The sequence below is a fragment of the Hemicordylus capensis genome, chromosome 1, assembly GCF_027244095.1.
Source record: "Hemicordylus capensis ecotype Gifberg chromosome 1, rHemCap1.1.pri, whole genome shotgun sequence".
In the NCBI taxonomy this organism is placed as follows: domain Eukaryota; kingdom Metazoa; phylum Chordata; class Lepidosauria; order Squamata; family Cordylidae; genus Hemicordylus; species Hemicordylus capensis.
In genome coordinates, this window is record NC_069657.1 from 322,752,497 (window position 1) to 322,778,770 (window position 26,274).

A 26,274-nucleotide genomic window follows, 5' to 3' on the forward strand; every position below is an offset into this window, starting at 1 on the left:
CATGTTTAACACTCAGTAATCAGATCAGGAAAGCAGAAACCTCCTGATAGAAAAATATGACGAATATTTATATACCGCTTTTCAACAAAAGTTCCCAAAGCAGTTTACATAGAAATTAATTAATTAAAATGGCTCCCTGACCCCAAAGGGCCCACAGTCTAAAAAGAATCATATGGTAAACACCAGCAACAGCCACTAGAGGGATGCTGTGCTGGGGATGGATAGGGCCAATTGCTCTCCACCTGCTAATTAAAGAGAATCACCATTTAAAAAGGTGCCTTTTTGCTCAGTCTTGTTTGGTGGCCATCACTATATTCAGTGAGAGTGGATTCTATAGTTTAACTACACATTGTATAAAGAAGTACTTCCTTTTGTCTCTTCTGAATCTCCCAGAATTTTACTTTTAATGATTAACCCTGGGTTCTAATATTGTGAGAGAGGGATTATAACTCCCTGTTCACTTGATCCACTCTGTGCATAATTTTATACATTTCTATTATGCCTCTTGTCCACCTTTGTAACTAAAAATGCCCAAACATTGTAGTCTTTCCTCATAATTGTTCCAACCCCCTGATCATTTTGGTTGTCTTAATTAGTATAAGCACTAATGAAATTGTTAAACTAATTTTAACAACTTATAAATATGTTTTCAGGACATGAATGGAAAAGGTTTCCTAAATTTCCACTTAGGTTTTTTTTTAAAAGACTGAGTTTCTTCAGACTTGAAAGTTTATGTGTTGCATCCTTACAGTTAATCAATTCAGCTGTCTGAGTATGTCCTGAAAGGGATCCAACTTGAGAAAAGTGTGAGAGGGAAGAAAGAGAGAGGTTAAGAAAGGAGAATGAGAAAAGAGGAGCAGTTGTAGTTGTTCCTTAGTGAAGTTCTCAATCAAAACTACAACTGATTTCTCTTCTGTAAGAGAAGCAAAATGCAAAGCTATACTTTAATATAGTATTTCCTTACTTACTATGGTGGATTAACGTAGTAGCAAATGTAGCATTTGCTACGGGCCCTACATTTTCGAGGGCCCTGCATGCCTGGCTTCCAATAAATAAACCTTTCCTGCTAAATGTGCCTTTTAAGAGAAGGCCCAGTACAGCATTTGTCCAGTGGCTGTTGCTGGTGTCTACCACATTTTTCTTTTTAGAGTGTGAGCCCTTTGGAGACAGAGAATCATCTATCCACTCTTTATTTTTCTATATAAACCACTTTGAGAATTTTGATTGAAAAACACTATATAAATGTTAACTTTTGTAGTAAGTGTGAGTTTGTGGCTTGTTCTTCCATACTCCAAAATATAGCAAATTAAAAAATTGAATTACCTTACTATGCAAGTAAATAATTTATGTTTTAATATTTATGTGCATTTAAAAAAATTTAGGGCCCTTTTATAACATATGCTACAGGCCCCGCACTAGCTTAATCTGGCCCTGCTTACTTAACAAAGAAATAAAATCCTGTAAAGCAATGAAGGGAAGTTGCCTAATCTGAGCAACTGGATTTGTAATAAAAAGGGGGAAAATGGATCAAAACTCAGGACATTAGGCTCAAGATCAAAAGGAAAATTAAATCACTTCTAGGCAAACTTAGAGCACTTGACTTTTGACTGTTTCAGTGTAGCTAAATTATATAGTAAATTTGCTACCTGGACAAAGTTACTAGAAAACAGACCAAGCAGTTATTTTAAAAGCATGGGCAAGAGATACATCCATCGAGCTGATGCCTGCCAAATTGTACATGTTTTCTGACTCATAATGAAGATTACAAAGACAATAATATAAATTAAAAACCTGATTTATGAACTGAACATAGGAATTCTATTGTGTTATAAAGTCACTGTATACCTGGATTGGGATCTTAAGAGTGAATCTGGAAAGATGGAAGGATTATCACCAGTTTAAGAAATCTTATTCAATTAATCATATCAGATGTAGGTGGCTTTTACACCCCTGAACAAAAGGAAGCTCAAATGAAAGAAAAGGAGAATCTATATGGCTGTGGAAAAAATTCACATAAAGTCAAACTCCCAGTGGCCAACATCCAAAGCACCAGTGCCACACGATAAGCGACAGTAATCCCAATGAGTTCCCAATATATACAGCACTGGCACTCACCATGGAGTTCATCACACAGCAGGCTTTACTGCGAGTTTTCTGCAAGTCTTTACTGTGAACTTGAAGTTGTCCCAAAAAGCTGATGCAAAAAAGTGGATTTTTTTACCCCAGATATAAATTGGGCTGCATTCTCAATGCACAGTGAAAAACTTGAATTGTGTGTGAAGTGCTCCCTGATACCTTGCAGGGACTTTGGGTAAATCTGCTCAATATGTGAATGCACACTCTCTGGAGTGTGAATGCACACTTCTGGAGAAGATGTGAGCTAAAGGGCTTTAAAGGCCCTGTGTGAAAAAATCCCTGGAGGGTGAATTTTGATGATCTCTCCTTCCCCTGAAAGCACCCAATGCCACATAAAAATATGTCCCTGAGGACTGTGTGACCCTCAGGGTCTTATTTTCATTTTTAATGGAGTGCTTCCAGGAAAAAAGGCAGGTCATCAAATTTCACATACATACAACCCTGTGCTGCTGCTGATTTAGTTGAAGCCATAAGGAGCACTACCTCTTCTCACATAGCACTGGTGCTTCCTTAGCTTGGATGTTGGCTAATATACCTATTGGCAAGGTCTGTGTGTGTGTGTGGGGGGGGGGGTATTAACAGCCCATTCTCCCATACAGATATGTTGGTATTCAAAAATTTGTTAGAAATAAATGCAAATAAATCATACCGATGCATCAGTCAAAATCAAGAATTTTAAATTCCATTGGTTTCAATGGGAGAGAATTAAGCCCATGCTGAGGACCACCCCCCATTTCTGTAAATAGAAATTAACAGTATCAGCAAGATGAAACTCATGTTTGGAATGTTAGCTAATGCAAATAATAGAAAAATTGTTGCATGTATTCCCCCACTTCCCCCTGTTTGTCCCCAAAATTGTGATGGGTAAGATGCATAAGGCTTATGTGTGATGTCTTTGTATGGCATGCATCTCCGAGCCCACTGGTTTCAATGGAGAGATTGAGCCATATGCTTAGAACTCCCACTGAAATCAGTGGCTCACAGCTGCGTAGGGTGGAAGAAGGCTTTGTTCTTGCTGAGAAGCTGGAGAGTAGCTGCAGAGAAGGCTTGTTCCACAGCCAGCACACAGAAAGGGGGACAGGAAATCAATTTTTGTTTCTCTCCTCTTCCTGCAAAAGCCCCTTTCACTTCTAGAAATACATCCCTGAAGACTGCACAGCCCTCAAAGAAATATTTCTGGAAGCAAAAACAGCTTTTGCAGGGAGGATAGAGAAGCAAAATTTGATTTCCTGTCTATGTGACTGCACAACATGTGGGTCAAAGCAATTAAAAGTGTTTTAATTGCTTTGACCCACTATAATTATCTACCTATAGTTAGGGATTCATACCCAGTTTCGGTGCCAGGGACAGAAGCGGGGAGTGGATTTTTTTTTTTTTAAGAGAATAGGTCCACACATGTGCAGGCGCCATGTGGGGTGCTGGCACCACATACAGGTGAAACTCAAAAAATTAGAATATTGTGCAAAAGTTCATTAATTTCAGTAATGCAAATTAAAAGGTGAAACTGATATATGATATAGACTCATTACATGCAAAGCGAGATAAGTCAAGCCTTAATTTGTTATAATTGTGATGATCATGGCGTATAGCTCATGAGAACCCCAAATCCACAATCCCAGAAAATTAGAATATTGTGAAAAGGTTCAACAGTCTAGGCTCCAGGTGTCCCACTCCAATCAGCTAATCAATCCATAACACCTGCAAAGGGTCCCTGAGCCTTTAAATGGTCTCTCAGTCTGGTGCATTAGGAATCACAATCATGGGAAAGACTGCTGACTTGACAGTTGTGCAGAAAACCATCATTGACACCCTCCATAAGGAGGGAAAGCCTCAAAAGGTAATTGCAAAACAAGTTGGATGTTCCCAAAGTGCTGTATCAAAGCACATTAATAGAAAGTTATGTGGAAGGGAAAAGTGTGGAAGAAAAAGGTGCACAAGCAGCAGGGATGACCGCAGCCTGGAGAGGATTGTCAGGAAAAGGCCATTCAAAAGTGTTGGGGACTTTCACAAGGAGTGGACTGAGGCTGGAGTTAGTGCATCAAGAGCCACCACACACAGACGGATCTTGGACATGGGCTTCAAATGTCATATTCCTCTTGTCAAGCCGCTCCTGAACAACAAACAATGTCAGAAGCGTCTTACCTGGGCTCAAGAAAAAAAGAACTGGTCTGTTGCTCAGTGGTCCAAAGTCCTCTTTTCTGATGAGAGCAACTTTTGCATCTTATTTGGAAACCAAGGACCCAGAGTCTGGAGGAAGAATGGAGAGGCACACAATGCAAGATGCTTGAAGTCCAATGTGAAGTTTCCACAGTCTGTGTTGATTTGGGGAGCCATGTCATCTGCTGGTGTTGGTCCACTGTGCTTCATTAAGTCCAGGGTCAACGCAGCCGTCTATCAGGAGATTTTGGAGCACTTCATGCTTCCTTCCGCAGACGAGCTGTATGGGGATGCTGAATTCATTTTCCAGCAGGACTTGGCACCTGCCCACACTGCCAAAAGTACCAAAACCTGGTTCAATGACCATGGGATTACTGTGCTTGATTGGCCAGCAAACTCGCCTGACCTGAACCCCATAGAGAATCTATGGGGCATTGCCAAGAGAAGGATGAGAGACATGAGACCAAACAATGCAGAAGAGCTGAAGGCCGCTATTGAAGCATCCTGGTCTTCCATAACACCTCAGCAGTGCCACAGGCTGATAGCATCCATGCCACGCCGCATTGAGGCAGTAATTGCTGCAAAAGGGGCCCAAACCAAGTACTGAATACATATGCATGCTTATACTTTTCAGAGGTCCGATATTGTTATATTTACAATCCTTGTTTTATTGGTTTCATGTAATATTCTAATTTTCTGGGATTGTGGATTTGGGGTTCTCATGAGCTGTACGCCATGATCATCACAATTATAACAAATTAAGGCTTGACTTATCTCGCTTTGCATGTAATGCGTCTATCTCATATATCAGTTTCACCTTTTAATTTGCATTACTGAAATTAATGAACTTTTGCACGATATTCTAATTTTTCGAGTTTCACCTGTACAGTTTCTTGGGCCAGGTGCTGCTGCGTCAGGAAGCTGCATGCAGTGGTGGAGAGCAGGTAAGGACCTACTCTCCTTTAAAAAGAAAAAAAGATCCTGCTCCCCACTCAGTGGTACCAAACTGGTTTGGACCTTGTCCATACTGATTCGGTAGCAAACCTGTGCATAAACCTCAGTCTGTGCACATCCCTACCAATAGTTGCATTTCCCCAAGGATAAATTCATCATATGTTTTTTGTCTATTTCAAGATGATATTTTTGTAGTTACTTGATGGTAGAGACCCAGGTGCAACTATTATTCATTGGGATTAGGAAACAAAGTGCCACAAATGAGATTTCTAGGCTAAGAGCCACCTTGTTATGAAGAATGTGCTCATGGAAATCCTGAAGACGGAAGCTTAGCAATGGAGAGCTTCTTATGTTTTGTCTTGAAGCGAATGAGATAGGCGGTATAAGATTAAGTAATCACTTTGCTGTATATAATGCTTCAGGTAACATGACAGCAATAAACAAAAGTTGTTTACCATATGTGTTTATGTGCTGGAGGATGTAGCTCTTACCTTCTAGAAATAATTTACTTATATAATTATATTAATATTAATATTCTTTATTTTCTTTATATTTTAGTATATGCTTTATATTTTAAAACAAGAGTCAATCTGATCATAACATGGATGTTGGTCAAAGATACATTTGAAAAGAGGAAGCACCATAATGTCAGAATTCATATAGACACATCATAGAATTAAAAGATTTGGAGTATTATCAACTGAGAACTGAGCATGATTAAATATTTTCCTTATTAATTGGAAACTGGAAAAATGTTTGTGTTTTTATTCAATAACTAGGTTTAGGTTATTGTCAGGAGCAGGATGTTAAAGGTGTTGGAAATTCTCTGTGGTGAGAGAATCCCTTTCTCATTACAGCAGAGTGCACAGAGGCACAACACAGCGGAATTTAGTTAGGCATGCATGTATGCTGAGAGTAAAGTAACTTGGAGCCAATTCATAGTTTCAAATCAATATATAAGGCATTTATTAAGGAACTCCATTCTAGATAGGAAAGTGAGGAGTTAGCATCTCTAATCTATCTATCTAGCTGGATGCAGATGGATTCTGCATCTTCTCTGCACACATGGTGCAGGGAGAGAGGCTTGCCATGTTGCAAGGTAGAAGGGCAGGTAGGGAAGAGAGAGAGGAAGGAAGTTAATCCCTGAGATTAGCAATCTACATATCCAAAGGGATAGTGTCAGAGCAGTGGAGAAGGGATGACCAATGTCTTGACCCTCTAGCCCTCTGACTCACTAGTCTGTCCTCCACTGTCTGAGACAAGAGACAGCGCAAACACCCTTTAACTTCCAACAAAAGGCACCTTCATGCCGACTAGAAGAAGTCAAGAAAAGCAGGTAAGGGATATTTTCTTCCAGAAATGGAATGAAAAAGAAACCCACGCACAACAAATTCTGTGTCTTCTAGAAGAAAGTAAGAGAATAGAGGAAACACTTTTATCCAGTATTCCGTATGTATCATAGACCATTTCCCATGGAAGATTTGTGAATATTAAAATATATATTTTAAATTTTCATGATATTTAGTACCTTTTCTATGTACATAAAATTTACTTCTGTGCAGGTGAGGAGACTAAGACTCTGGGTGGTGCCTTTTGCCATTGCCACCATGAAAGTGAATTTCACTTGTAGTGAACAGGGCAGCTACAGGGCAACAATAAAATGTGTATGTTCTGCATTAAAAGACAATTATAATTCATACTGGACAACACATGGTATATAAAGATGTGCAAGCTCTGCTCAGGAGAAATTGAATTAGCTTGGAAATGACCCAATCTCTTCCCCAAATCCTCAGGAAAAATTTGGACAAATTTGTAAGCCACTACAAGGCTCACAAAATTACTTCTTCTACCTCCGAAAACTCCTTTTCCATCACCCCTCCATGCTCCAAACCATTCTCCCCAGCAGTATGCAATTCACAAAAACAAGAAAAAAGAGGAAAAGTAACACACATATAAGTAACACACATATACATTTCTAACGGAACTTTGGAAACTGCCTTATACCAAGTCAGACCATTGGTCCTTCTAGCTCAGTTGCATAATTATCAGTAGCAATCCTATCTCAGTTTCAGCATAAACCTTAGTCTACCTCAAACAAAGACAACCATCAATATTTAAAAAGAGAGAGATTTTTTTCAAAAAACCCAGAGATTTTGATTTTAGAGGTCCCTTGACAAACTAGGAGATCAAGGCAAATTCAACTTTCACAGGGCTCTGGGGAAAGGGGCGTCATTGCACCTGGACATTTGGGCCAAAGTCCAAGGCCCTGCTCTCCTGGATGTCCTCAGCAGCACCTGTCAGCACTGGAAATCTCCTCCCCACACCGCAGTCAGTGTGACCTCCACATTGCTGCCTCTGGCCGCCCAGCACAGGAAATTGGTAGGTTTTCCCATACATGGGGGATAACTGCTGTTGCTCCCCCACCCAATAGTCAGCTGTTCAGCATGTGGGCAGGGCTTGCAGAGGCTTCTCTGCCTGCTTCCATGGAAAGCTCTCCAGCATGGGCTCACTGCCTGCAGCAGATCTTAAGAGCCAGTGCTTACTCTCTACCGTGCTGCTGCCACGTCCCCCTCCTTGGTGTGTTGTGCCTGCCTCATACTTAGAGCCATGAAGCCCTGAAGAAAGTGTGTGTGTGTGGGACTATGCAGCTTGTGTGCCCCCCTTTGTATATTTATGGGATGGCTTGGCACAGGGCTTTGAAGGGCAGGGTGGCCAGACTGTGTATGTAATTTGAAGAAGATTGGTCAACTTTTTAATTTTTTTAAACTTCAAAAAAGTCCTATAAGTGGCTTGTTTCATGGCAGAAAATTATAAAAACTGCTGGAACAGATGGCCCTCCCCCCAACCATCATTCCACCCCATGTGGAGGAATCTGCCCTTTGCATTCATAAAAAAAGTGTAACATGCCCCCCACTTTTGCCCAAACCTTTATGTTTCCGGAATGGATGGGCTTAGAGTTCTGAAATCGGGCTCACATATAGCCCAGGATGGAAGAACTCTGTGCATTTTTATTTCAAGGAAATCTGGAAATCTGTGACTTTTAATGAATTTCCCCCTACTGCAGTAAAGCTGCCAGAAAGAGTTATCTCTGTCCACAGAGTGCTTGACACCTAATGAAAGTGGAACTAACTGCTTAGTTATTATTATTTGTTATTAAAACTTTTATACCGCCCTTCCAAAAGGCTCAGGGTGGTTTACATTAAAACACCATTAAAATCAGTTAATAATTAAAACAAAAATTATAAAGGCATTAAAACAATGATTAACAATTTAAAACACCATAAAACAACAATTAATTAGTCAGAACAATTTAAAAACAAGTTTTTATAAACTGAGAAAGCTTGGTTGAAGAGATGTGTTTTCAGAAGTTTTTTAAAAATTGCCAGAGACGGGGAGGCTCGTATCCCAGCAGGGAGCACATTCCACAATCTTGGGGCAGCAGCCGAGGAGGCCCGTCTCTGTGTAGCCACCAAACGAGTTGGCAGCAACTGGAGACGGACCTCCTCAAATGACCTCAATGGGCGGTGGGGCTCTTAGCAAAGAAGATGCTCTCTTAAACTGTTAACATCTGAATAAATAAACAACAGTATTTTTTAAAAAATAAACACACTATGCTCTAGTTGGTTTGTGATCCAGAAAGTCTGCATGATAACTATGAAGCAAGAGTCGTGTGTTGTGGTTTTAATTATTTTTATTACAAATACTCTGTATGTCGAAACTGGTTTGTGATCCAGGTGTGTGTTTGAACTGCAAAGCAGGGGACACATGTTGTGTCTCTGTTAGTTTGTGAATGGCCAAGAAGCTGTGTAAATCCATTGGGGCTTGTGCTGTCTTTTAAAACAAATGCACTCTGGCCCAGACCTGCAGGTTTTTGGTGAATGATCAAGAAGGTGTGTGCATCCTTCAGCTGTTTGACAGGTGGGAGGGACTGGTTGAGGCAGAGTGCTCCGTATATTGCTGCCTGCCTTAGGCTGTGCCTGCTTTTTCTGTTCTTGCCTGCTTGCACCAATAGGAAGCTCTCTTTCCCACACATATAAATGCACTAATATATTCCACTAATAAATTCCAGTGTGTTTTGTGTGCTCAGTAATGCTATGTGTGTAGGGTGGAGAGGATGGGGCGTGTGAATGGGTGAAGAGCATGCTTATTTTGCAATAATTGTAACTGGGATATGTTCAATGATTAAAGTTCTTATTCTGTTGTATTAGTTGGTTCTGCTTTCGTGTTATCTATACCTTGCAACTAGTTGGGATAGTTAGCAGAGACATCGGGCCAGAGGAAGGAGAGGTAAGCGGTGATGGGGGGGGCATTTAAGAATCTTGTCTCAGGGCCCACTCCAACCTAGTTACGCCCCTGCTGACAGGTAGTTTCAAAGGTTAGAACAGAGTTCTTGAGAACTTCTCCAAGCACAAAATAACTTGGGGAATTTAAAGAGTTTGGCTCTCCTTTGAACTTGGCTTTTTTTGAATGCCCGTTGTTCTCCAAGCCCTAGCTTCAAGAGGTTTGCCATTTCTAACCATATGCCATTGCATATCCCATTCTGTTGAAACCAAATCCACTTCAGGTTTTTCCAATGATTACTAAGGCAAGAGATAACATTTTGTATGATTAGTATAGTTGCAAAAAGTCAGCATTCCTCACCTAACAAGTCTAGTAGTAAAGGGCCAAGGCACTCTATGGTATTTTTTGTTTTTAGTCTTAAGAGAATCTATGTGCTTCAACAGCAATATCCATATGCAGCGCAGTATATGACGGCTAGCAAATACAGCTTAGAAGAAGTCTCCAGGGAGAAACAACATTTTTGAAAAGACCTGCTCTAAAATCAAAATTGAATTATCTTGGTCAATATTTCTTGCTTTTAATTTTAATGGCAAATATTAATAGAGCCCTCTAAATAAAAACAGGGCTGAACTGGTCTTTCCCCCCGCTCTATCTTTTGTTGTTGCAGCGCTGTTTGTATTTACATCCAGTCATTTATTGCCCATTAAAGAAGTAATGCTATGTTAATGTAAGGGAAAAAATCAATGCTACTCAGATCAGTAGCTGTGGGGAAACAGTGCAGCAGCTGGTTTGCAAACAGCAAGCCCACATAGATCAATGAAATTACAAGCTAAATCTGCTGATGCTCACAAACTGCTCCAGCATTGTGAAGTCTAACCTTTCTCAAGTTCAAGATCTCTGGCAAGCCAGCAATTGCTAAATGAAAAGGAGGGGTGGGAAGGAGAAAAAATGGGAGGGAGGGAGAAAGAAAGAAAGAGAACATATCAGTGTACTTGTGGAATTCTCAGCATCATATGTAATATTCCACTTTGGAAGTTATCAGTATAACTGCACATTTGTAACAGATATAAACGCTTCTGTAATCTCTTAAGTGAGCAATGCTGCAATCTGCACACTTGGGAGATTTCCTTCTCTAAAAAATGTTCAAATCTGTCACATATTACCTTGAACTGTAACACTGGAGGGGTAAAGAGCACTTCTGTAATGCGTTTGGTAATGTGAATTCCAGGAAATAATTTATCAATGGAACAACAGTAGGACTTCTGGGATGTGCTCACTACCTTTTGTTTCATGCTTTTAGTCGTTGCCTTTAAAACATTTTTTTTAAAAAAAAACTTTGTGCAATTAAACATGTACAGTTGCTTACATACTGAAATATGTATTTTCCACACAGGAGGGAAAAGAGCTGATATTGGTTGCAAGAAAAGAAAACATGAAGACATTAAATGTATTGTTGGCTTGTTCCTACTTTGTTATCAATAATATATCACATGTACTGCAGCATACATGTGGTCCTTGATCCAAGGGAGTGCACACAGAGCTCTAGTATGGCTGAATTTCCCTATTCGTTTCAATGGCAAAAAGAGCATTACACATTCAGCTGCTCTCTTATACAAAGCTCTAGCATCTCTGGAAGTGAATAGGGAAACCCTTGTAGGTGCCAGGGGACCATGATTGCATGGTTCTTATCTCCCACACCTGTAAGTACTTTCTGTACCAGAGCATCTACAGGAATTACTTACAGGCAATACTTAACTCACCATATACGGCCCCAACGTCCGCGGTTCTGCGTATCCGCAGTCGGGCAATTGACACCTGACCTGTGTATATGCGCGCGGGTAGGGGTGATTAAATTTCACATATCTGCAGTGACTGCATATCTGCATATCCAGGGTAATATCCGGCCACCATTCTGGAAAAGAGCCATTTTGTGGCTCTTAAAAAAAAAAAATCTCCGTGAAAAATCACAGGGAAATTGCAGATTTTTGAGTTTGGGGGGGGGGGCATTGCGGGACAGCTGCAAACGCAGCATGGTAAGGCACTTCATTTTGATTATTTCTGCTGTTTCTCAGCCCTTTTCACTCTTTTTCGCTGCTTCAGGAACCTAACTCCATGATTCCTATTGCCTCAGTGCCCTGATATCTGTGGTTTTGTTACTTGCAGAACTCTGCGGGAATGGAAGCCCCACAGATAACAGGGCCCACTTGTATTTGTGATTATCTATTCCACAAAGGTTAGCTTGAAAAGGAAATGTTTAGTGGAAGAAAAAACCTATCAAAAAAGTATGGGAAGAGAGAGAGGGAAAATTTCCAACAGAATATATGTATCCATATTTTGAAGAAAAATTGAAGAAGAATTGATAGTACTTTGTGTAGGTGTAAGTGGAAGATGGGAGGGAGAAATAATTACACTTGCCAACAAATGGTCCAACAACAAGTCAAGCAGTGAAACATCAGTGTATCAGTAACTATTAGAAAAATCAGGAATAAAGTGTAGTATTTTCTCAGGGGAGGAGCTGTAATTGTGCACACTTTGTTCCAAGAACCCGTATGCAGCTGCCTCCAGGACCACTATGCTTGCTGTGACAGGTACTTGGTGGCAGTGCCCTGGCACCTCTTCTCTCCCCGCCATGTGCAGGGCCCCCTTTTCTCCCCACCACGTGTGTGCATGGTGGTGAGCATGGCGGTGGCGGCATCAGCCTCCCTGAGGAAGCAGCCCAGGATAGGCTGCCCTGCCTTGCCTCTCAGCTGACTGCCACACATGTATGATGGCCTGCTGAGTGGTAGGCATGGCAGCCATGCCAGTCACTGAAATGGCTGCCGCTGAAATGGCTAGGGCATTTGGAAAGGGCAGAGCAGCTTACCCCAGGCTGCTCCATGGGGGAAGCCACCACCACTGCTGCCACTGCGAGCACATGTTGGGGAGAGAAGGGGCGCCCTGAGTGTGCAGTGGAGAGAGAAGGTGCACCAGGGAGGGCACTGCTGCCATGTGGGGGTGGGGGGAGAGATCTGAACACGGGCTGCCTATGTCCTTCCTACACCACTGTTCATTTCTTGTTCAAGAATACATTAAATACTTATTTTGTTGCAGTAGAAAGCAGAACAGAACTATTTTCCCCACATCAGAACATGTATTCAGTTGATCACATGAGCATTGCAACATGGATGTCCATGTGAATCTACATCAGCTGCCTGTCTGGATGTGTATCTGTCACGTTATCATGGTTATGGTATACTCTTACTCAGTGTTGGAGTATACCAGAGAGTATACTCAGCCATTTTACCTCCTTTCTGTCTTCTGGCTCTCACCATTTTATGTCTCTATCTGACTCATTGCCTTGCTGTGCCAGTTTCTTGATTGCAGCCTGGCCCCTTAGCTATACAAGATGGGCGACAGTACCACCATCCTGAAAACACCAATAGAAACACACAGAGCTTTTAAAATTTGAATGTTAATGAGACAGGAGCCAATTGTAAGTCTTGCCTTTATTTTCATAAGCTCGGCGGTGCTTTAAAAGGTCTGCACACCAATCAGAAGGCACTGTGGGGATTGACAGCTCTCACAGCCAATCAGAGTGTCTGGGGGGAGTCTTTTTCTTTATGTGGCAAGCGAAAAAGAAGGCAGTCACCATTTTCTAAGGGCATAAGCGGAATGATAGTTGGTTGTTGCAACTGTCACTGTGTGAAATCAGCAACTTGCTTTCTTTAGTTTGAAAAGTAAGAGGAACTTCATCCATTTATTCATTTAACGAGTTTGAAAAATGAGTGGCACACTGGTGGGTGAGTGCTTGGAAGAACCGGGTGCCACTTCCCTAGGCCCTGGCCTGCTTTCCACCCTGCTTGGCTGGTAAGCTCTCTCAAGAGGCTCCCGCCATTTTTCCGGGTAGCAGTGGTGGTGCCCCGCTTCTTCTCCAACCAGCCTGTGAGTGCTGCTTTCTGCAGGCAGCCCAACCTGCTCTCTCCCCTGGGCAGCAGGCTGGCCGAGAGCATGCCCTGGCCTGTTTCCTCCTCTGGCAGGCCCAGGCAAGTGCTTGGCAGTTTAGAGAACTGACCAGGACCTGCCAGCTGGGGGAGGGAGCAGGCTGCTTCTCCAGGAGGTGAGAAAATTGGAACTCAGGGATGTGTACAATAAAAACAGGCAATTAAAAATAATTTACGGTCCCTGAAACAACCAATTAAAACCAACTATGCACACATAAGACCAAATGCCTATGACCAGAAATATTTCATGTTAAAATGCTAGGCAAAAGAGTCTTAACTTGTCTATGAAAGGACAGTTGCCGTGTACTATTCTAGGTTTTGCCTCTTTTTTATGTTCATATATCTGTTTTGTTGGATTTCATACTTAAAATCCAATTCTTCTTTGTAACAGTCCTGTGAGCTGGATCACAATAGATTACAGACGCAGGGGGCAGAGGGGGTTATGGTTACTCAGTTATACAGAATAAACCCAGGCCTTCCAGATTCAAATTCAGCTCTGTTTTAAGTTCAGCATTTCTCTGGTTTTGTTTCTTGAATATTAGCATGCCACAATATTATTTAATGGTAATTCTTGATTTCTTCCAGACCTGAGTGGCCCAATCCAAACATTATAAAGATGCTAAAGTTCAAGGAAAGCAGAATTAATCATCCCCCACCCCCGCTTTCAGATATTCCACCTTTCAGAGATTTTTTTTTTAACCACCTACATACACAACCACCTATTGCACTTTCTTTTAACACGGTATTTACAGTATTCTAGTTAATGACTATTTTTGTTTTGCAGGTCACATATTTGAAAAAGTAAATCCTGAAATAGAAAAGCTGGGCTTTCTATGTCAGTGTCTTGGAGGAGGAAAAATTGAACATAATAGCAAAGGCAAGAAAATCCATGTGTTTTTGGTCTTTCTACAGTAAGTGCTGTCTATATCTAATGCTTACATATGATGATTTAATTCTCATGTAGAATTATGTGTAGAATTACATTAGCTAATGTGCATCTTTCCTTTTTAAGGAGGAAGGTGGCAGGGGAAGAAAAATTCAACAACTTCTCTAGTTTTTTTAATGCGCCGCAACACTGGCGCCGCCTCCAGTACTGCCCACACTGGCACCACCTATTACATGCCGTACCTAGAGCCACCCAGTAGGGTTGCATATGGAAGTGGCTGGCCTGGTTTGGTTAGAGTCTGAACTGAACCCAAACTGGACTGGGCCAGTTTGGTCTGGCACGCGTTCGAACACCCCCCCCCCCACCCCCCACCCCGTTTGGTTCAGTCCGGAGGGGGGCGGTTCATGAATTTTTAAAAATATATATATATTAGGACTTACCCCCTGTGGGGGACTTCCTCTAGGTGGCGGGGTGGGGTGTCCATGGTGTTTTCCCCTCCCCCCACCGGCCTCCTTGCCTCTCAAACTGGCCCATTTGACTGGCTCTGTCCAGTTGGGTTGCCTGAACAAATATGCCCTGGTGTGCGAAATCTAATTCACTGAATCTATTCTCACGAGCATGCAAAACTAGGCTAGGGGAGTCCAGCCCAGTTTTGTGTGCTCGTGAGAACCACCGGGCTCGAGGACAGGCCTGGTGGCTCCATGGCCCCAAGCCTGCCTAAACAGCCACCCCCTTAAATGAAGTTAAGGGAGCGAGTGCTCCCTTACCGTCATTTTTAAAAATGGTGTGCATCCACAGGTGGCACACTCAAGAGGGCAGGGGTCTCTCAATAATTCACTTTGCGCTCACATGGTACATTAATGGGACTGTGAGGGGTGGGCCACTGCATGGCGGTGCTTCCCTGAGCTCAACCCTTGGAGCGGTTGAGCTAGGCGCGGGCAGCCCACAGGACAGCTCCCACTCATCTGGGTGGGCACTCCACCCGCCCAGCAACATCCCTGTGATTGTCTGCAGGGAGGTGAGTGCTTTCAGGCTTGTTCTCCACAAAAAAGGGCAGTAATAGATAAAACTACTACTGAGTAGCTTCCAAAGTAAAGATTATGACTCTAATGTAAACTGAATGCATGCTCTGACATGCACAGTCAATATTGGTGTGAGTCAGCTTCCTGACTGCCTTCAGTATTGGGGGAGTATCATGTCCAGTGGAGTTGCATGCATGCAACTGTTCCTGATAGTGAAAAAGTGGAAAGCCCTGCACAATTGTGAGGCCTTGGATGTGCATGCGTAAGGATGTTCTACATCTGCTATTTAGGGAACAGAAAAACAAGGATAATCTACTGCATTTTCATTTCGATACAGTGCTCTAGTTACTGCTCAAGCAAATGGCTGTCATGCATTCATTGAATGGTGTGAATAGTAATAGAAATAAAAATCCATGCACTTGCTAAGCTTAGTATGAGCCTTAATTTGCTCCATAGGCAAATAGGAAAATGGCTGTGTTTGTTTTGCAGATACAGTAATGCAAACACATAAAAATGAAACATGTGCACTGTAAGAAAATGTTACATTCTAGCATTGAAAACAAAGAAGATATACATGCATTGGCATCTCTAGTTTCCCTTCCCCCTACTATTATAACAAAAAAAATTTCCATGCTCAGTGATCCTAAGCAATCATTCCTCTTTACTGCAGTAAGTACCTGCTTTTGAGAAAGAGAAAGCTGATGAGCTACAGGCTTCCCTGCTGCTAAATTCATCTAACAAGCTACTCCTGATGTTTTCTGCTTTTAAGGCCAATAGGAACTTTATAGATCCGTGTGTTGCTTTCTTTCTCAATATCAATGTAAACCAGAAACTTATCTCTTGATATAATGGTCCAAGATTCAGAACATCTGACCAGAATATTGTTCTCAGACACAAAAAGAGCAGTTACTCACAAAAATTAGGATGATGAAACATCAATAAACATTTTTGTCCACATTCTGTGATACTGATGTGAACTTGGGGATTCCTGTGTACACGTGAAGCTCTGTGTAAGCAAGGGATTCCACATTCACCTCAATGACAAGGTAATGTTTGTGCATGGTGTTGGATTGCATAGAAGAAAACCTGTGTAGAAGTGGTTGTGTGGAAGCAAGGTAGAAGGAAAACCTAGGTAGCTTTTCCTCCTACTTTGCTTCTGCACAATGAACTTCTACCCAGGTTCTCCTCTTACCACACAACCAAAAATTGGGAGCACACAAAGCTCCCCAACTCAGGTCGAACACAGTTTTTGATTGTGTGAATGACCTCATTCATTCATTCATTCAATTCATAGACTGCTTTCCCACAATAGTGCTCAAATATATCACTCTCTTTTCTTTAAACATGGTTAAAAGAAAACATGGTTCCTGTCCATGCTATTTCTTCCTTATAATTCCCATCCTCATTGTTACCAGAAAACTTGTGACTGAAAGGAAAGATCAGATATATCGCCCCATTCAAGTTAAGCAACATCAGATGTTCTGTGAAGCACAGTTGTATGTTTTTACACTGCCGGCAGGTGCTTGCTCTTCCTCCTTCCAAGCCACCTGGTGCCCAGCTCGGTCATTAGGAGATGAGAGGGGCTTCCTTTCTGTGCAGCCAACGGGGAGGTAGTGCTCTGATTCTGCCTATGGAGTAAGATGAACTACTGATAGTTACAATGGGCGGCTGATCCGCCTGCCTAGCGATGGGTGAGTGCTTGTCTGTGGGGAGGGTTGGGCAAACCTGCTCTCCCCACAGAGTGCCAAGAAGCTCTTCTCACCAATCATGAGAAGAGTGTCATGGTGTTGCTTTCTGTGTGTAGTTCAGTTGTGCAGCTGTGTCAAGTGGACCCATTAGTCTCTTCCAAATCTTTGTCCTCTGAATTAAAAAAAAAAGACTTCAGTATCAGCTTTGATTCACCAAAACCCTGGATGCTTTTCTCTTCAGCAGATATTTTAAAGAGAAAAAAAATCTATATAAATAATTATGCCAATAAGAGGAAAGAAGAAACAGAGACATAAAATAAATTTTGGATGGTTTGTTACTCTGTCATATGTGCAATACTTATGTGGGCTTTTCCTTTCTCACCTTCACTGTTTACATTACATTTCTTACGGATACTTAGGATTTTCTGGAAGGATATACTAGACATTAAACAGTGCCTTTGGTGCTTCTGCCATCAAAAATGCAATCATGTGTCTAGCTCTCCTTGTGACCAATTATTGAGGGGGGTCATCCTTAATTAGTATTTCCCCTCCCCCACCAAAAGTCTATTTTTATACACTTTTCAAAATAAGGTTTTGCAAATTGGATTACCAGAAACTCATTTTAAATACTCTCTTGCCCATGAAATGCTTGATTGACTTTAAATCCTAAAAAAAAAGGGGTAACTCCATATAAGACATTCTGTCCTGTTTGAAATCAAATTGGTGTCTTTTCCTTCTGCAGTATATAGACACATACTATACACTGTAGTGTATAGACATACGCTATAGTTTCATATGCTTTTTGCTTAAACGAAATGTGGTTCATAGAGGAGACCAAACTGGGCTGCTTGCTGCCGTGATAGATGTAAAATATGCTATTAGAATTTGCTTCTGAGGTTACATGTTGAGGATTGGAGTACATGTGGCTCAAAGTCAACATAAATATGTATACATTATAAACATGTGTATTTTATTATGACACATATCCTGTTGTTCCTCCAAAGAGTTCAGGGTAGTGTACCTGATCTTCCTTCCCCACTTTTATCCTCACAACAATCCTATGAGGTAGGTTTGGAGGAGAGAGAGAGTGTCTCACCTGAAGTCCTGCAGCGGGTTTCATGACTGATTGGGAAAAGCCAGTTCCCCAGTCCTAGTCTTAACACTCTAATCACTACACCACACTGGCCCTAAACTGTGTGGGTACTGATTGAAGGATAAACCTGATGCAGGAGAAAAAGGAGATTCATTTTTAGCAGTTAAGTAAACTAGTGGGGAGGAGAGTGTTGGATACCTTTAGAAAGCATGAAATGGTATAATTATCAAAATGTGGGGAGGCTGTTGGCCTCAGGCAGACCCTGTGGGCCCAAGCCCTGGATCTTTTAAATACCTAGCAACACCTCTTCAAGGGAAAGAGGAAATATGGAGAGTGGCAGGATTATCCATATCCATGCAAAATCTGTTTTCAGCAGGTATGTTGTTCAGAATTCCTTCTAAAAATAATTTTATAAAAAATTCATTCTTCCCCTGAGTGTGTTTTGGTGTAAAAAGTAGTGCATTCAGATAATTTAAATGGCAGGGCAAGGGGCAGGGGAGAAAGGGAATGAGAAAAGTGAGTGAAGAGGAAGACAGAAAGTGGTGCAAGGTATGTGCGAGTTGACAGAAGGTGGTGTAAGACTATGTGCAGCACCCCAGAGGTTCATTGGAATCCAATCTGGCACACCACCAGATTTGAGTTTGACACCCCTGGCATAGTGCATTTGCAAGAGAGAGAAAACTCAAGCTTCAATATTTTTATATGTTGGGCGGGGGGTGGATTCCTGTTCCACCCCGCCCCCTGTAATTTCCTCCTGGATCTGCCCCTGCTGTGTAGCCACTAGGATCGATCCCGATCCCAGTGGTTCACACGAGTATGCAAAATCGGGCTGGGTTCCCTTAGCCCAGTTTTGCATGTTTGTGTGAAAAGCCTCTCTGTCTTTGTCTGCAACCATTCTGTATCAACTGCTTCTGGCAAGGAGATGATGTGAGCATATGCATACGTTTACTAGATGTTATGAGGAATTTAGACATGCAGTTGCTGTTTTGGCAGCAACTATGCATTTAGCCCAACATCTAGTTGGCCCTGAAGGATTGAATTTGACACCTTTATGATTCCTTTGGCTTTCTAATAATGAAATTTGTTATAGAATGACTTTAGACACTTAACTACCAGTGACATTTGAGGGTAAGCTCTTAATTTCATATCCTGTTTGTATTGATACCCCATTGCTAGCTTGGCAGTCATACTAGATTGGAGCCAAAGGTTCCCTCCCTTTGGTGAAGGAAGCTTTCTCCAATGGAAAGAGTTCTTCCATCAAAAGACTGCTCCTTTTGGAGGAGGTTCCTTCCATAAGAGGAAGGGAATCTTTTGATCCAGCCTGCTGTTCATATTTCCCTTTTTGCTTTTCAGATGAGTGTGCCAATGTTCTTGTAGGTTGTTGCATACTAAATGTTTGTTTTTAATTACAATTTTGCCAAAAGATAAGTAACTAGCTTATTTTTTTAACATTTTTGCACACGCTCAGGCTTGAATGTGGAATGATTGTTTTCCTACTTGCAATAAGATTCTTCAGTTTCCAAAACAGTAACTGTTTACTTTTAAAAAGTACTATTAATTGTTGCTGATTTTGTGCTTTTCACAGTAATATACGTTTTCGCACACTTTTATTATGAGCTGGATTCCACAGTTACTGCAGAGTCTACTGTGGAGGTGTCCAGCAACTCCTCTTATGGGATTAGATTGGATCACTTTCAGTTTGTGACTCCTGAGGAAGTTGACAAACTGCTTCAGACTGTGCACCCTACAGCCTGTTCTCGTGACCCTTGCCCAGTTTGGCTTATCGCATCAGACAATCATATTATCATGGAGGATCTGGTTAATATTATTATTATTAATTATTATTTATTTACACAGTCAGACAGGTGTTATTGACTGGTTTGTTTTAACACCTGTCTGACTGTGCAAATTAAATAAATAAATAGATAGATAGATAAATAATAATTCAATTTCTATACCGCCTTTCCAAAAATGGCTCAGGGTGGTTTACACAGAGAAATCATAAATAAATAAGATGGATCCCTGTCCCCAATGGGCTCACAGTCTAAAAGAAACATGACACCAGAAACAGTCACTGGAGGTACTGTGCTGGGGGTGGATAGGGCCAGTTACTCTGCCCCTGCTAAATAAAGAGAATCACCACATTAAAAGGTGCCTCTTTGCCAAGTCAGCAGGGGTCATTAATGCTTCTCTGAGGGAGGGCAGGATGCCTCCTTGTCTTAGGACTCTATTATTAGACCACTCTTGAAGAAAGCTATGCTGGATCCCTCAGAGTTGGCTAACTACAGACCTGTTTCTAATCTTCCATGGAGCAAGGTGGTTGAGCAGGTGGTGGCCTCTCAGCTCCAGGCAGTTTTGGATGATGCAGATTATCTAGACCCATTTCAAACTGGCTTTCGTGTGGACTATTGAGACTGCCTTGGTTGGCCTGATGGATGATCTCCAACTGGCTATTGACAGAGGGTGTCTGATTCTGCTGGTCCTTTTGGATCTCTCTGTGGCTTTTGATACCATCGACCATGGTATCCTTCTGGGCCACCTGGGGGAGGTGGGATTGGGTGGCACTGTCTTATAGTGGTTCAGCTCCTACCTCTCTGGCAGATTCCAGATGGTGACACTTGGAGATTGTTGTTCCACTAAGCAAGAAATGAATTGTGGCATCTCATGAGGGTCGTGTCTCAGGAGGCTCCATACTGTCGCCAGTGATACATATGTTGGTAACCTCCAGTCTTGACTACTGTAATGCACTCTGTGTGGGGTTGCCTTTGTACGTAGTCTAGAAACTACAATTGGTAGAGAATACGGTAGTCAGATTGGTCTCTGGGACAACACCGGTTCTAAAGAACTTCACTGGCTGCTTATATTTTTCCAGGTGAAATACAATGAGTTGGTTATTACCTATAAAGCCCTTAATGGCTTGGGTCCAGGCTATTCGAGAGAGCACGTCTTTTGTCATAATCCCTGCCGCCTGCTATGATCTTCTGGAGAGGTCTGGTTACAGTTGCCATAGGCTCGTTTGGTGGCAACCCATGACCGGGTTTTTTCTGTGGCTGCCCCAGGTCTCTGGAATAAGCTTCCTGCTGAAATAAGAGCATCTCCTGCTCTGTTTGTTTTCAGGAAGAACCTCAAGACCCTCCTGTTCTCTCAGGCTTTTAATTAGAATTAATGTTAATAATTTTAAAAATCTTTTAAAAATAATTTTATTGTTTTTATTGTCATGTATTTTAATTTTTGACTTTTAAATATTTTAAATTTTGTATACTGCCTAGAGATATACATATCAGGCGGTATAAAAATATGATAAATATTAATTAATTAATTAATTAATCAATCACATTTCTACACTACTCTGTCCAAAAGGCTATAAGCTACATGTTGCAGCTGTTCATAATGAAAAGGCTTGAAATACCCAATTTTTAGATGTAGAACTTCCCAGGCACAAGCACAAAAGACCTGATTAGAACTTCTGGAAGGGATAAAGCTAGCAGAACCTACTTCACAGGGTTGTTGTGAAAGAGAAACTCAAGTATGTAGTACACCGCTCTGGGCTCCCTGGAGGAAGAGCAGGATATAAAATGTAAAATAAATAAAAAATAAATAAATAAAAAGAAGTAAAGAGGGAGAATGATAAGAAGAATGAGAGCTCTATACAATCTATGGATTAGTGAGTTGTCTTTCTAAACAAGTTCTTGTTACCACATTTGCTCAGAAGCATGCTTGTTACTCTCTGTGACTATGCTTTTGGCTTATGTGGGGGAATTACATCAAACTGGATACAAAGAGCAATGTTGTTTTGTAAAGTAACTAGATAGCTGATTATGGGCCAGGGTCAGAATTTAAATAGTTAGAAGAGAGTAACAGAGTCTAAACAAGTTTCTTTGAAAGCCAAGATTAAGTTCAGGGGCAGATAAGCTTTTTGCCACCCATAGGCAAAAAGGCTTTTGCCGCCCTTTTACCTTAAACAAAAAAGGTCTGCCTTTTTTTGGTAATAAGTTAAAGGGGAGGGGGCTTTCTCCTCGTCCACTCCACCCTTGCTGCAGCTGCTGCTGCCCACAGAGAGGGGCAACAATATCTGAGGAGGAGCAAAGTTTGCTGCTCCTCAAGTTATGCCACCATAGGCAAATGCCTACTCTGCCTCTCCGTTAATCCACCACTGAATAAGTTTATTAAAGAACAGAAGCACACAAGATTAAAGCAGTAGCTGGCAACCTCTTAGGGGACCAGAAAAAGAGATCCCGACGGCAAGATGCTGGTCCTTAAGCAGAGTATCAGGTTTCTAGTGAATACAGGTTTGAGAGAGCATCCTTGCATAGAGGGATGGAGAGGGGTAGAGAGATGTGTATAACAGACAAAGTGAGAAGGATATATCTACAGTATGTATACCTGTCTCAAAACCTGCTGGATAGAGTTTGTTTATTTATTTATTTTTACATTTCTATACCGCCTTTCGTTAAAAGAAAACCCCAAGGCGGTTTACAAAAATTAAAACATACAATAAAAAGCAATAAAAACATCAAGCAATAAAAACATCAAGCTAAAAGCATATAAAACAGAGATAAAAACAATACAAAGATAAAAACACACAGAAGCAGCAGTAAAAATGATTATGTAAAAGCCTGGGTAAAAAGCTAAGTCTTTAAAAGCTTTCTAAAAGCCGTGATGGAGTCTGAGGAACAAATGGCCACTGGGAGAGCATTCCAGAGTCTAGGAACAGCAGCAGAGAAGGCCCTGTCCCGAGTGCACGACAGCCGGGCCTCCCTCATTGTCGGCACCCGGAGCAGGGCCCCCTCAGATGTCCTCGTCAAGCGGGCAGCAACCCTTGGGAGCAGGCAGGCCCTCAAATACCACGGGCCCAAACCGTTTAGGGCTTTAAAGGTCAAAACCAGCACCTTGAATTGGACCCGGAAATGAACCAGCAGCCAGTGCAGCTCTTTCAAAATGGGGGTGATATGGTCCCAACGGGCAGCTCCGGATAAAAGCCTCGCTGCCGCGTTTTGCACTAGCTGCAGTTTCCGGATATTCTTCAAGGGAAGCCCCACGTAGAGCGCGTTGCAGTAATCCAGCCGCAACGTGACTAAGGCGTGGGTAACAGTGGCCAGATCTGCCTTCTCGAGAAAGGGACGCAGCTGGCACACCAGCCGAAGCCGTGCAACGGCACCCCTGGCCACCGCCTCCACCTGAGCTTCCAAAAGCAGAGCCGGGTCCAGTAGTACCCCCAAGCTGCATACTTGCTCCTTCAAGGGGCGTGCAACCCCATCCAGAACCGGTAAAATCTCCTCATCCTGATTGGCTCTCCTACTGACCAACAGTACCTCTGTCTTATCCGGATTCAATTTCAGTTTGTTAGCCCACATCCAACCCATCACAGCCTCCAGCCCCCGATTCAGGACATCCACTGCCTCCCTAGGATCAGATGACAAGGAGAAATAGAGCTGAGTGTCATCCGCATATTGCTGACAACTCAGTCCAAGTCCCCGGATGACCTCTCCCAGCGGCTTCATGTAAATGTTAAACAGCATGGGGGACAAGACCGATCCCTGCGGGACCCCACAGGCCAACGGCCACGGGGCCGAGCAGTAGTCCCCCAGCACTACTTTCTGGACCCTCCCCCCAAGAAAGGACTGGAACCACTGCAACGCAGTGCCTCTGATTCCCATACTCGAGAGGCGGCCCAGAAGGATACCATGGTCAATGGTATTGAACGTCGCCGAGAGGTCCAGCAGAACCAACAGGGACGCACTCCCCCTGTCTAGTTCCCGGCGTAGGTCATCCACTAGAGCGACCAAGGCAGTCTCAGTCCCATACCCGGGGCGGAAGCCAGATTGAAAAGGGTCCAGATAATCCGTATCATCCAAGACCCTCTGCAGCTGGGACGCCACCACACGCTCCATCACCTTGCCCCAAAAGGGAAGGTTAGACACAGGTCTATAGTTATCCAGGTTGGAGGGATCAAGGGAGGGCTTTTTTAATAGTGGTCTTACCACCGCCTCCTTGAGGCACGATGGCATCCTGCCCTCCCTTAATGAAGCATTAACGATCACCTCCAGCCATCTGCCTGTCCCCTCCCTGGCAGCTTTTATTAGCCATGAAGGGCAAGGGTCAAGAGCGCACGAAGTCGCCCGCACACTGCCCAGGATCTTGTCCACATCCTCAGGCCGCACCAACTGAAAAGAATCCAACACAATGGGACCAGATGGTACCAGAGGCACGTCTGCCGGAACGTCTGTCTTTGCGTTGGCTTCAAAGGCTGATGTTCTTCTCTGGGTGTAAGGAGATTGATGGGCTATTTCATTCATTCATTCATTCATTCATTCATTCATTCATTCATTCAATTTCTATACTGCCCCTCCAAAAATGGCTCAGGGCAGTCCACACGGAGAAACAACAAAACAAATAAGATGGAACCCTGTCCCTGAAGGGCTCACAGTCTAAAAAGAAACATAAGATAGATACCAGCAACAGTCACTGGAGGTACTGTGCTGGGGGTGGACAGGGCCAGTTACTCTCCCTCTGCTAAATAAAGAGAACCACCACGTTAGAAGGTGCCTCTTTGCCAAGTTAGCAGGGGTAACTAGCAGGGGTAATTAGCAGGGGTAATTTCTTGGGTTATTGAGATGGCAGAGTTTTCTGGGCAATTCAGAAATATGAGGCTAAAACTCATACTTTCCCACTGAAGCGCTTCAGCTTTGATGAAAGTTACCGGAAAGGGGCCAAGTCAGCAAGACTTCTGGCATAGTGGGAAGGCAGCTTTGGCTTATGGCCACCAGTCCCCTAACAGTAGACAAGGGGTGTGCAGGGCTAGGGGGAAAGTATGCAAGTTATGTAAGTTGGCAGACACAGAAATTGTACCACACTATATTGTCTGAAAGGGACACCTCTTACAGATATTTCTTGTCTTCGAGGTAAGGTTAGGTACATATTTATGCTGGAAACAACCCTTCATGTCTCCAAAAACGAGGGCTTCATTAGCTTGAAGCTGGCAATAGTGATGTGCCCGGACCGGTCCGGAGGCTGTTCTATAAGCCTCTGGACCGGTTTGGACCCGAGCTTTTGCAGCCAAGCGGGGAAAGGGGTGGCAGGAAGGTATCCTGCTGCCCGATTTCTAACCGGAGCAGCCAAGCGGGGAGAAAGGGGCGGCAGGGAGGTATCCTGCCGCCCAATTTCTAAAGTAAATACAGTGCCAAAGGTGGAAAGCGCGGGAGGGGTGAGTAAACCCTCCTCCTGCCCTTAATGGAACCCCGCACCCCAGTGCCGGACTGCAGCTCCGCGGTTCCGTGCACGCCCCTAGCTGGCAATGCTTCTTTCACTCTATTCAGGTGCCCCCAAAGAACAATAGGTGGGCATGTAGCTCCTCTGGGTTCTTTTGTTGCTACTGGACAGTTATTCTCATGCATTAATCATGGGTGGTGTTTTTGATTCCTGTAAAAAAGGGCTCATGATGACCTTGGCTACTCGCACTGACTCTTATTGTGCCATACTCTGGAACTCTCTTGAGCAGAGAAGCTGACTCAGTACTGCTTATCAATCTCTATAAACTCTTAGCTTTATTATGCAGCTGGACATGCCTTCAGGCTGCTGTTACACTGGTATGGTCCTTCCCTATCCATTCCAATTCTTTCTATGTCCAAGGAACCAGAAATGCCTAATCAACGATTGCATTGCTGTGTCTAGGAGCAAGTGTGGACACAATGGGCTTTTGTGAAGGGAGAGAAATAAGGGTTTCAGACATGTCTGCTTTCTCAGGTTACGTACAAAAGAGAAAGTATCCCAGAAAAAGTAGCGTAAGCTCTAGCTGGCTTGGAATGCATGGAATGATAGTTGTAAACAAATAAACTATTTACTTATTTCACCAATAAGTAAAATTGTTTTTATATTTGATATAATAATTGTTTTTGTATTTGATGTAATAATGCATGACAAAATGCCAAGTATACCTTTTGAAAGTTGCTTCTTCAAACAAGAGAGTTTCTACTTGGACATCACTTCTCTGAAGAACAACTATGTAGAAAAATGCACAATTGTCTAGATAGTGATGTGTATGTGTGTTGGAAATTGATAGTAGGAACAACCGTACGTA

General features: G+C 42.6%; 1 long non-coding RNA gene across 10 annotated transcripts in view; it reads left to right on the top strand.

Moving 5' to 3' along the window:
- Window positions 1-26,274, top strand: part of LOC128341280 (uncharacterized) — a 563,294-nt gene that overhangs the window by 308,063 nt on the left and 228,957 nt on the right. For 9 of the 10 annotated variants that reach the window (XR_008314304.1, XR_008314307.1, XR_008314311.1 and 6 more), the window contains one exon: window positions 14,293-14,419. This is a non-coding gene — a long non-coding RNA (uncharacterized LOC128341280). Of the gene's footprint in view, window positions 1-13,136; window positions 13,245-14,292; window positions 14,420-26,274 lie in introns of those variants that run through there. The other variant, XR_008314308.1, reaches the window with a different exon arrangement.